The sequence below is a fragment of the Spinacia oleracea genome, chromosome 3, assembly GCF_020520425.1.
Source record: "Spinacia oleracea cultivar Varoflay chromosome 3, BTI_SOV_V1, whole genome shotgun sequence".
Taxonomy (NCBI): Eukaryota; Viridiplantae; Streptophyta; class Magnoliopsida; order Caryophyllales; family Amaranthaceae; genus Spinacia; species Spinacia oleracea.
This window is the reverse complement of record NC_079489.1, coordinates 18,461,058-18,472,832: the sequence shown is the minus strand read 5'-3', so window position 1 is coordinate 18,472,832 and position 11,775 is coordinate 18,461,058. Positions and strand designations below refer to the sequence as shown.

At 35.7% G+C, this 11,775-nt stretch overlaps 1 long non-coding RNA gene across 1 annotated transcript; it reads left to right on the top strand.

Annotated features, from left to right (window-relative positions):
- The first annotated feature begins 2,383 nt into the window (after nt 1–2,383).
- On the top strand, nt 2,384–8,587 carry LOC110785404 (uncharacterized). The gene is made up of 5 exons (XR_002532607.2): nt 2,384–2,961; nt 3,344–3,439; nt 7,305–7,581; nt 7,686–7,812; nt 8,286–8,587. It is a non-coding gene; the product is annotated as an uncharacterized lncRNA (long non-coding RNA).
- The last annotated feature ends 3,188 nt before the right edge of the window (nt 8,588–11,775 follow it).

Sequence of the window (11,775 nt, the reverse complement as noted above, 5' to 3'; positions counted from 1 at the left end):
AAAGCTGCTTGAGATTAATCCAGGATTCTACACTGCCTGGAACTATCGGAAACTTGCTGTTGAGCATTTTCTACCCCTGTCTCTATTTTGAATGAGGAACTCCGCGTTGTAAGTGTTCCGTTTTACTTTTATAGATTAATTTGCATAGGTTTGATTTACTTTTCTGTATTTTTTTATTGCAATTTTTTTATTATATTTCTGATTATTTTTTGTCATTTTGGATTATTTTTTGACAGAAAGAAGAAAATATTGAGTGGACTGAGACAATGTCTCAGAGCTTTGAGTTGATGGACAGCGAGGTAGGAGAGAGATAAAAGAACAACTGTCGGCCCTACATCAACGAGCTGTCGTGTGTTGCAAATACCTCAATGCGACGCCGTGGGATCATAATGTTGTTGGACTTCTTTTGTATGTTGTTGGACTTCTTTAATTTTTTTGTTCCAATATCATAGTGTTTAGAATGAAAGAAATTGCTTGGTATATTTAGTTGAGATTATGAGATACCATGGAAGGTATGAACCATAACAAGAATTTGAGTCATCTAAATGCTATATTGGTGATTGACTGACTACATGGCTCATTTTAGGCCTGCCATAAAGTTTCGTAGCTTCTTTAGTTCCTATCAGTTTATGTTGATCTATTGATTTTTTATGATGCGGACTGCATTTTAGCTATTTTGAATTTTTTCTGGATCTGATTGGGTTTATGAAATTGCACAATAAGAAGCAGATGAGTAACACAACATAAATGTTGCTTTGATAGAATCTGATCAATGTAATCTCTATTTAGATAGTGACTTGAGTAGATTTTGATGAGTTTGTCAATATGCAATTTTTAGTTTTTATACAATCTCGCACGCATCGCGTGCATATAAGACTAGTAGAAAATATAACATAAGTTGTAGTTGGTTAAGATGGTAGGAAGTGCAACATTAAATAAAGAGGTTTGGTGTTCGATCCTTGATACATATTTTTTGGTTGTCAATGACATGTCATGATGCTATTAGTGGTGACGTGGCGTAATAAGGAGGGATATACGTGACACGTATACATTCTCAAGAACGCCTTTTAATATATTAGTAGATACTACTCTATTCTAATTAAACTATCCAAGAAAAATTAACTCTAATTACGAAATATAAAGGCTTGAATATTTTCGAACTGTGCCATTAAACATGAATTATATTCTAATATTTCAAATATTCAAGGTAACATAAGACAAAGTTTACAATAACTTGACCTCTTCAAATCTCAAAATTGGATGAAAGAAATGTTTTGAATAATTAAAGGATAATGAAACTTAAAATTGAAAACTACAATGATGTAGTAACATACCATTTAGGGTAATAATTTTTGAAGTACAATAAACTAAAAATCAATTATTTTTTCTAAACTCCGAATTAAAACAAGGAGTGTGATTAGATTAACAAATGAAGAAGAAAACATTATGATTATAAGGATTGTATATGGCTCTACTTTGTGGTGTTAGCAAATGAGAAATAACAAAAATAGAAAAAAAAATCCAAGCAAAATAAAGGCTGGTAGGTAATCGATCTCGGGTGAGCATGCTAAAATCACACGCATACAAACCACTGGGCTGCGTTTCCTAATGTAAACAAATTTGCATGAAAAATTATACATTCAAACTTAGATTAGCTTAAGTGATATTAGGCTTTTTCCTGGGGCCTAGGGCGACGACCCCTTATGCCCTGCTCCAGGGCTGGCCCTGCTTAGACCTCATGTGTTTCCTTAACCCCGAAAAAAGAGTACTTGCCGGAAAAAAGTTTCGCGACGCGAAACCTCTGAGGAAGTGAGCTCCTAAAGTTTCGACAAGGGAAGAGGTAATCAATGGAGTAAGAGAAGAGCAACTTTTAAGAGATCATTTTTCTTTATACCCTTTAATTTCTTTTTTGAGGGGAATTGGCTGTTAAATTATGTTCTGAATATTATATTTAGTATTTTTTTCACATATTTTCATAAGTTTAATTTTCTATACATTTGCTCTCTAATCAGATTCCTAAATAAATGAGGAAAATTTACTTAAAGCGATTATTATTTTAAAACAGATTGATAGATGTCTAGAGATGACAAAGGTTAATGGGAAACATACAACTCGTATAGTTGTATCATTGTATGACTAGTGCAGTAGTGTTCAAGGAGTTAAGGATTTTAAATTTAATTAAAATAAATATTTATTTGAAGAATGATTGATGATGAGTTAAGGGTGTGTTAAATTACTTGAAAAATAAAGCTAGACCCCAAAAAGTGAATGAAAAAACTAAAAACTTAGACCCTAAATATTTTCTTAACTCGAAAATAACACGTAATAATATTCATGGCGAGTTCTGGGTGGATAGGTTCCAGTCCCCTTCCAAACATTATTGCGGGGAATCGAACACGAGTTCTCCCTACCAAGTTCAGCACCAATCACCACTAAACCAACAGAAAACTGGTATTAATCAAAGTTATTGATATACTCCATATATATACTTTTCCTTTTTTTCCGGAAGCCTTGAAATCGGTCCCAAGTTCCCAACAGAATAAAACTCATGGCATTTCCCCCAAACAGAAAAACAAAACTTGCCTCGCCTGACAGCGGAAACGGCAGCGGCGACGGCGGAAGCCCCAATTCTTTTTCCTTCCTGTCAACCACCCGAACCCTAACCTCAACCATATAAAGGCATTACAGAACCAGCAGTCGCCAGAGCAATACGATTACCTCTCGAAGAAAGCTATGAGAGTGGCGAAGAAGCTCAAGACTCAGAAAAGGAAGAAGGCGCGGAGAGAAGAGGAATGGACGGAGTTGGAGAGAGAAAGAGTTAGGGTTGATGCAATGATGCGGATGAGTTTGAGATGAGAGGAGGAGTTTAATTTTGATCATAGGAAGTTTAGGTTATGATTCGATATGTGAAGGTAGAAACAAGACAAATGATCATCCTACCAAGTATCTGACGAATTTAAGGTACTAGCTCCGCCCGAAATTAATTGTCATGTTTTTTTTGGGTGATCATGTATTAGTTAGCTAATTCGCTGTGTTCGGAATTAGTTGTCACGTTAACAATGTAATTTGAATTAGTAATTGTGTCGGAGTGATTTGCATTGGTGTGAATTAGCTGAGCATTACATGGTTTTCAAGGTAATGATTTTGTCCGGAATTAGATGTCACATGAATTAATTATCACCTTAATAGTGTAATTTGAAATAGTAACGTGATAACTAAATCCGAAAGACGTACTAGTATTATGTTGGAGGGATTAGCATAGTTATATTTGGTGAATTTGCTGAGCTATAGAAGTGTTGTTTGTGACACACAGTGTTTCTTATGGTGTTTTGTACATATGCAGGGATGACCTGTAAAAGAAATTGAGGAGATTTATGATGGAACAATAGTGGTTCTTGGTTTAGATAGGCTCATGTCAACCCATGTGGAGTATTGAGAGGTACTGCTCTTTTCTCTATCTGATATATGTCCACTAAATGGAAAATTTTGTATTTTGATATTAATCAAGAAATCAGGATAGTATTAGGTAGCTCTCAGTAACTCTCGCGATTTGCAGGAATTGAAAAACAAAGACCATATAGAATATACTTGGTAATAGAGCTTCATAAAAAATTTCAATTTCCGTGTGGAGTTGGGAAATGAGTGAGTTCCCTATTTTCAGTAAATTTTTTGTTTATGAGAGCTGCAAGGTACTCTGGTAGTCTGGTGGGGTATTCAACCGTTTTCCTCCATATTATTTGGAGAATTGGAGGTAATGTTCTGTTTCTTAGTATGTGCATCTCTCCTTGTTCTTAGGATTCTGCTGATGTGGCTTTCTCTTGCTTTCATCACTGATTTAAATGCACCCCTTAAGGATTTTTCGTCAATGTGAGTGGATTGTGTTGATTTGAATAAATTCGTGAGTGATTTCATTATTTGATGTGATGAGAAGTAAATTTTGTTTGGTTAGTTTTAAAACTAGAGCTACACATTTGGGCTGAGAGGCCTGAGACACAAATGACATTTGTTGGATTTTTTTTTGTTCAAGGAAAGAGAGTTTAGAAGTTAGAATGATGGGGAAAACACACATGAGAAGTTCATACATTAGTTTTTAATGTGTTTTAGAAAGTTATTTAGCTTTCTATAAAAATTGGAAATTGTGCTATTTTTAATCTTGGTTAGATGAGCTAGTCAGTCAAGCAATCTCTGATGCAAAGACAAAGGCTCTGGCTTTTCCTTAGTGGCATCAATAGCCAAGTTAAACCTGCATTTGCTAGTTGTGCGTATATTCCTAAATAGGGTTCTTTTCACCTTTCCCTCACGTTTTTCTGAGGTTGGGTTTTGAGAAAAGATTTAAACTTTAATATCATTATTCTGAATTCATGTCCTTTCTTTGTTGTCCCGTCGTTAAAGGTCGAGCTGGTAAGCTAGTTCATAGGGCTGATTTCATCGAAGCGGAAGAATCAAGGAATTTTTCGATCAGATCCAAAAATTTTTTTGAGTGAATTATGATCTAAAGGCGAAAGGAAAGAGAATCTAATAATAATTCGATGATGGAAATAGAATAACTGTGAAATTGAAAGGATTTGTTGGTGAGCACTTTAAAACTAGACAGGTTAAGGTTGTTGTACAGTCAAAAAAAAAAAGAAAGAAGAGAAAAGCGACAAATAAGAATAACCAAACCACGTCTACGGACTCGAACCGTAGACTTTCTCGGTAAAACAGATCAAACTTTTTATTCTCAAAATGATTTGAACTGTTTCAAAGTTGTTGGGAGATGAATTACCTGCAAATTTCAAGCTTGAAAGAGAGTTAAATATCTCTACTGGACCACATTTCCGCATGGTCATAATATTCTTTGATAATTTTTGGAAAAAGGGGGAGATTTGAGTCCACCTATTATTGGACTCAGAGCATCTATGCCCATAATATTTAATCCTCCATGACATTGACAACCACTGTTGGTAAGTCAGACTCCACCGAAGGTAGAAAGGGGACCTTGCATCCTTGTGCTCTTAGCTGTTAGCTAAACACATTCGGAAATCAAAGTCCACACTAGTTAGATCATCTGTAACGACCATAAGCAAAAAGAATTATTGCATAACCTTTTTAACTAACGATTTCCGAACAATTCACGCCCTACTATAGCCTAACTTCTCAAGCTTTGATTTCATTAGTCTCTAAAATGTGAGGTGAAGAAACATTATTTCTAAAGCTAAAGCTCCTTCTTTGCTGTTAATCCTTGGGTTATGGGACTTATGACTCCCTTGTTATCCAGCTTTCTAATCTAGCCATAATCAGTGGGAATGAGCGGATGACTAACTATGTGAGTTGTGATGTCTATGTTAGGAGATGAATTGCTTGCAAATTGCAGGCTTGGAAGAGAGTTTATATCTCTAATGGACCACATGTCCTCATGCTCATATTATTCTTAAAGGGGAATTGCCCACTTATTATTAAACTTAGAGCATCTAATTCTAGGCCATTCTGTTTTTTTCTCCATGACATTGACAACCCCTGTTGAGTCAGATAACCCCTACGGTAAAAAGGGGACCTTGCTTGCTCGACATAGTCAGAAATCGAAATTATCATCACAAACAACCCAAGCTAGTTAGATCTCCATAAGCAAAGTAATTGATGGATGGCTTTATTTGATTATGAGTTCCCAACCAGTTTACGTCCTACTATAGCCTATTTCTCAAGCTTTTGTTTTCATTAGTCTCTAAACTGCCATGTAAAGCAACATTATGCCTGATGCTGAAGCTCTTTCGTTGCTGTTAATTCTTGGGTTAATTTATTTGTATATTGCTTTCTAATCCAGCCATAATCAGTGGGGTTGAGTGGACGACTAAATTTCTTTGTTTTGAGCATTCCATCACATAATTAAGTTTTTATCGCACTTTAAATAGCTATAAGTTTATAACTCAAAAAAGAAAAATGTACTAGCAGTTGCTTCCCTCTAAAAGTCATCATTAGGTTGTACGGAGCATTATGTAAAAGCTCCCGATACAAGAAAACTAGATTACTATTCAACTAACTCATGAAAATTACACAATTTTTAATTTACATTAATTTTGGGATTGAGTCAGTGACCTCAACACCCGCTGAAGAAAGGAGGAGGAAGAGAAAAGGGAGTAAACAACTTCCAAATATACAGAGCCCTTCTGCTCTTCAGCTCATTAGTTTCTATTAGGCTGACTTGACCTCATAACCAGAATTGTGCGGTTAAGTAGAGTTCTGGTTGTCCCTTAGTCCATACTAAGGGATGAGGGGCCCAGTGAAAGAATTTTGACTAAGAAATTGAGCCTTTCTCTCGATTTGATATTGTTATGGAAATGCCATTCTGTTGGCAGACAATTTGTCACTTGCCAATTACCAAATTTCCTCCACATCCTCATAAGGAATGTTTGGCACCTATGACTATGATAAAATAATAAATTAATATTAGCATAAACTTGGATCATTATTATTGGTGACTGGTGAGACTTTTGGGTCTGAAGAACCTTTCATAATTTACCTGAAATGGTGGGATTCAATGTCTATTTAACTTTGGAGGCTCATTTTGAGACTCTAATTGTTGCAATGGTGATGCTCCCTTATTAATATCAAAAAATCACTTGGCATTGATAATCAGAGGACAATTAGTATGTACTAGTCCATTATTTTTATTAGAAAATTTCCCATTTATTCAAGAATGAGAACTTTTGAGGAAAGTTCTCAAATTTGATAATTGTTGGAGGGCTCATGTTTTACAATTTCTCTTCCTCGAGCCCCTACTTGAGCACGCGCTCACCATTGGAGTTGCTATGAGGTGAGGCAAAATTATTAGGCCCTGTTCGGCAAAATTAGTGGTAGCGGGTAGCGGTGAATAGTAACGGGTAACTAATATGAGTGTTTGGTAAAGTAGCGTTAATATTGTAAAATAAAATAAATGCTAGAATATTGTTTAAAATTTTATTATAAATTTGTTTAACGCTACCCGCTACCTTAAATGCTACTAATTTTAACGTTGACATAAGCTACCCAAACGCTACCACTACCTAAACTGCTAACTTGCCCAACACTTAAAAGTTTTACAAGTAGCATCTTGACTAGGTCAAAATGCTACCCGCTAGTCCGCTACTTCAAACTCTACCGTCGAACACGCCCTATGTCTGGAGAAAAACTTACTGTATTTTGTTTGAATTTATTTTAACTTATTTTGTCTGAATAAGTGAAAATAAGTCGAACTGAAAGGGCCTTACTATTTGTAGGTTAATTTATATAAATGTTTGGACAACGGAGGCAAACTTAGTTAACTCTCTTCCGGAATTATAATTTGACAGGAATAAATGTTGGTTTTCGAGTGGGAGCTGGGTGAAGCTAGGAGAAAGGATGCAATTGATCGAGATAGAGTGCGTAGGGAACAATCTCCTGTTCAGTTACTGGATGAAGAAAGAGATCTACTGTCGATTATTGAAGCATATGTCAGAAATTTCTTGGAAGTCTAGAATATCAAAAATTTGGTAGCACTACAAGCAGAAATTGAGTCTGAGATGCGTTCTGCAAAAGCCATGGTAGTTGAGTATGCGCTTAAACAGCTTCACATTTATATGTTTGAAGGTGTGTTTGCCTGACTTTTTGGTACTTCAGTGCAAAGTGTTAACTTTAGAGTTTAAAGAGTGAATATTTCTCTCCGTCGAAATTGATTGCCAATTAATATGCAGGCTTTTCATAAGGAGGTCATTCCATGGAGGCATTCCATTCCCACCGGTTTGAACAGCCTCTCCTAGAAGAAAACTTGAAATCTGAAGGAAAAGACAGAAGAAAAGGAAATCTACGAAAGAGGCAAAGGTATGAGTTGGCTCTTCAGTTAATATGAAGTTATTTCGAAATTGAGGTTTACAAAATCTGGATTCACAAGCACATTTGGTGCTTTGGAAATGTTATTATACCTTAAAAGTTCCACGCTTAAGAAACTAAATTGAGTGTTGTTACAGATGTATTGGTGGCATGACAAATAATACCTTCCAAGAAGGTCAATGTAATCGTGTAAATACTGGTTATGAATGTAACAAGTATAACCATACACATGTAAGTTGTAACACATCATGAAAATGGTAAACCTCCTCCCAAGATAGTACATGCATGGCTACAAGTTCAATATTTTCTGTCCATACCTTGTTGATAAAACTAAGGCAATGACGTACTATATTTACTATTAGTATTGAGAGATATGAGTTAAGTTTCATGATAGCCTCCCGCCTCCGTATGAGGACATAGAACCAAGAAATTTGTTTACTGAATTCCTTAACTGTGTCATGCAGGCTTTTCAGACTGTGAATAAAGAGTGGGAGTATTCTCTTAGAAACGGGTTATGATTACACATTTGGAAGAGCCATTCTTCGTATGTAATTTCAACTTTAAGCAGTACCGTTAGCTCCCTTATCGAAGGTGAAGCTACCTCCGCTCTGCACATGCAAGTTTACAGCCTGAGTTTGGACCAAAGTGCAATTGCTGGAAGAAATGTTTAGGAATTGTAACTCTCTTTTTCTTTCATCTACAAGTCTCTCATAATTGTAAACGTACTGCTGAAATTGTTGAATATATAATCAATCTATTGTAACTAGGGGTGTGGACGGAGTCAAGTAAATAGTGCTAAAAGTCAAAATGACTTGACTATGGTCAAAGTATATGTTGAATATTTGCCACAAGAAGACAAAAGGTCACTAACAAAAGTATAATAGTTCAAGATCTTGACCATTCTAAATACGGAGTAGCTTTTAACAACAAACTAGTATTGGTCCGGATGATATTTTGTGTCATTGTAGATATAATTTTGAGAGTTATTGATGTCATGGAAAGTTGGTTAATTAGTTATCCACAGCTAAGCGGCGCACGTTAGTTGTTCACTCTAAAACATGCGTCGTGTTATAAAAATGAAAGAAAAGAATTCTAAAGTTTGAAACTATAACTATTACGATAATTTGAGATTAATATTTCACAAATTCTTATTTACAATGGGTGTACAATAAATAGTGTACAACGGAGTAAAAGTTGACTCAAAATGCTTAAAAGTTACATTTATATAGATAAAAGTTATCTATTTTTTAATGATAAATTTTTTCATTTGAATAAAAATTATTTCTTCAAAATCACTAATAATGTATAAATTAATCATTTAACCCTTTAAAATGTTTATCTATCAACTTTTTAATTTTATAATATAAAAGTTACAGAAAAATAAGTTAAAGTTACGAAAAACTGCATAAAAGTTATCTTGGTGTACAATAAATTTATTGTACACCTTGTGCGCGCAAGACCTTTTGTTAATATTTTATTCGGTGCACATCGTATTATTTGGTAGTGAATACAATATTTGGTTAACCATCCTAGGCCAAACTAGGCACGTTTCACTTGCTAAGTAGCCTTGCTTAAATGGGCCAACCATTGAGTTAACCACCTGAAGCCAGCATCAGTAGAGCTGGCAAAAATTGACCCAACCCACCAACCCAACCCGAACCCAACCCAATAATAAAGGGTTGGGTCAAGATTTTCAACCCGTTTAATTAAATGGGTTGGGTCAGGTTGAAATTTTCAACCCGAAAAATCCCCGTCTAACCCGTTTAAGTGCAAGCAAGTATGTAATATATATATGTATAATGTGATTTGAAAGATTTTATTTCTCATTTTCCCTTCAACATTGAATAATTATTTGACGTTTTGATTCATGTCAGATACATATTGAAAAATTACTTTTTGCAATGAGATATGCCATAACAAAATCACCTCGCAATTCTATAGTCAAATCAATTTACAATTAAAAGTGGGAAAAAAAAATTAAACGGGTCAACTTCAGGTCAACCCGTTTATAGTTGGGTTGGGTTGGGTTGAAAATCTCAACCCGTTTAATTAAACAGGTCGGGTTGGGTTGAGAAAATCTCAACCCGTTTATAAATGGGTCGACCTGATTTCGACCCAACCCAACCCATTGCCAGCTCTAAGCATCAGACATACAATCATACTTGAAACTTCAATTCTCGAATTATTAAAAAAACAATTCCTTACACCTTACAAAGGGTACATTAAGCACGGAATCGGACATAGTACTCCGTATTTTATAACCCAACTTTTTTCATTACCTTTTAGCTTTAGATATAAGAAGAAAAAAATAGAAAGTACTCCCTCCGTCCCTTAATATTCGTACCGGTTTGACCGGTGCGGAGTTTAAGACATTTGAATTACTTATTTATTTAATGAGCGTTAGTTGATAGTGGGGTATTTTTTTAATAATAGTTAATGGAAACTGTGTAAGAGGTGGGGAGTGGTGAGTGGGGGTGTGAATTTTTAAATGATTTTTGTAGGGAATAAGGTTAGAGCATATGCAATGGTGAGTTGCTACTAACTCACTATACTCTCTCTCTTATTTGTGAGTTAACTCACTATTGTAAGTAGTAACTCACAACTCTACCGTGGAGAAGGGAAGCAACTACTGCAGCGTCACTGACCGGTGGGACCCACGCTTGAAGATTTTTTTTTTTTTTTGCCCAGTAATCTGTTAAAACGACATCGTTTATCTTTTTTTAAAAAAAAAAATCTGCAAGGAACTGATGGGCGTCAGAAGTAAAATAGGACCAATGAATGTCTGACATGTGTCCCATTTCTTTTCCTCTACAACCAAATGACGTTTTTTTTTTTTTTTTTTTTGGTAAGCAAGCTATTATAATTATTACCAACCAAAACCAGTACAGCTTAAACACCTCCCACAGAGGTGAACACACACTACAACTAACTGCCATCAGCAGAAAGGAACCAACACCTAACAACCAGCATGCTATAGAAACCAAAACCTACTTACAGACTCTGAAACCAAGTATTATCTCTTCTACTTACTCTCTTACACATGACAGATTTAATTCTATCTTTTACAATTCGTTTCAGATTACTCATAACAGAATCAACTGTTGGAACTGACCCTTCCCAAAAACTCTGATTTCTACTTTTCCAAATCAAATAAACCAAAGCTGTCACCCCTGCATAGCATACTTGGTTTCTGAACTTGGAATGCTTCCCTCTCTTGATGGTGTTGATGACATTGTACAGACCAGTATTAACATTTCTAATGTTAAGCCATGCTGCCAGGTCTTGAAAACACAATTTGCTGTACTGACAACTGAAAAACAGATGCTCATGAACTTCAGCAGCTTGCTTACAAATTAAACAATCAGCAGAGGTGCTCACCCCTATTTTTGCTAACTTGGCTGTAGTCTGTAACCTATTCTGCATTGCAAGCCAGCATATAAACCTATGCTTAGGCACATTCAGTCTGTTCCAAACCACTTTATCCCATTGAACATGAGGTTTATCTCCAACCAACTTGTTATAAACCTGCTTGACAGAATATTTAGCCATATTCCTAAATTCAGTATAGGAGAAAACTTGCTTCAGATGATCTCTTGTTTCACATATCCTTTTCCAGTACCAACTTGCAGAGGCATTTGGTTGGTACTCCCACCAGTCCCCATCTTTGATGTAAACTGAGTGAATCCACTTAATCCAGATGTTATCCTGCTTAGTGGTGATAGCCCACACATATTTTCCCAAACTAGCAATATTCCAAGTGACCACATCCCTAAAACCCAAACCACCAACCTGTTTAGGTGAACAAACTCTATCCCAGGCAACAGAGCTTGGTTTAGTACTATATGCCTGCCCACTCCATAAGAAAGCTCTACAAATCTTAGCAATATCATGCAGAACACCCTTAGGAAGGATGAAAATCTGAGCCCAGTACATATGCAGGCTTAAAAGAACTGA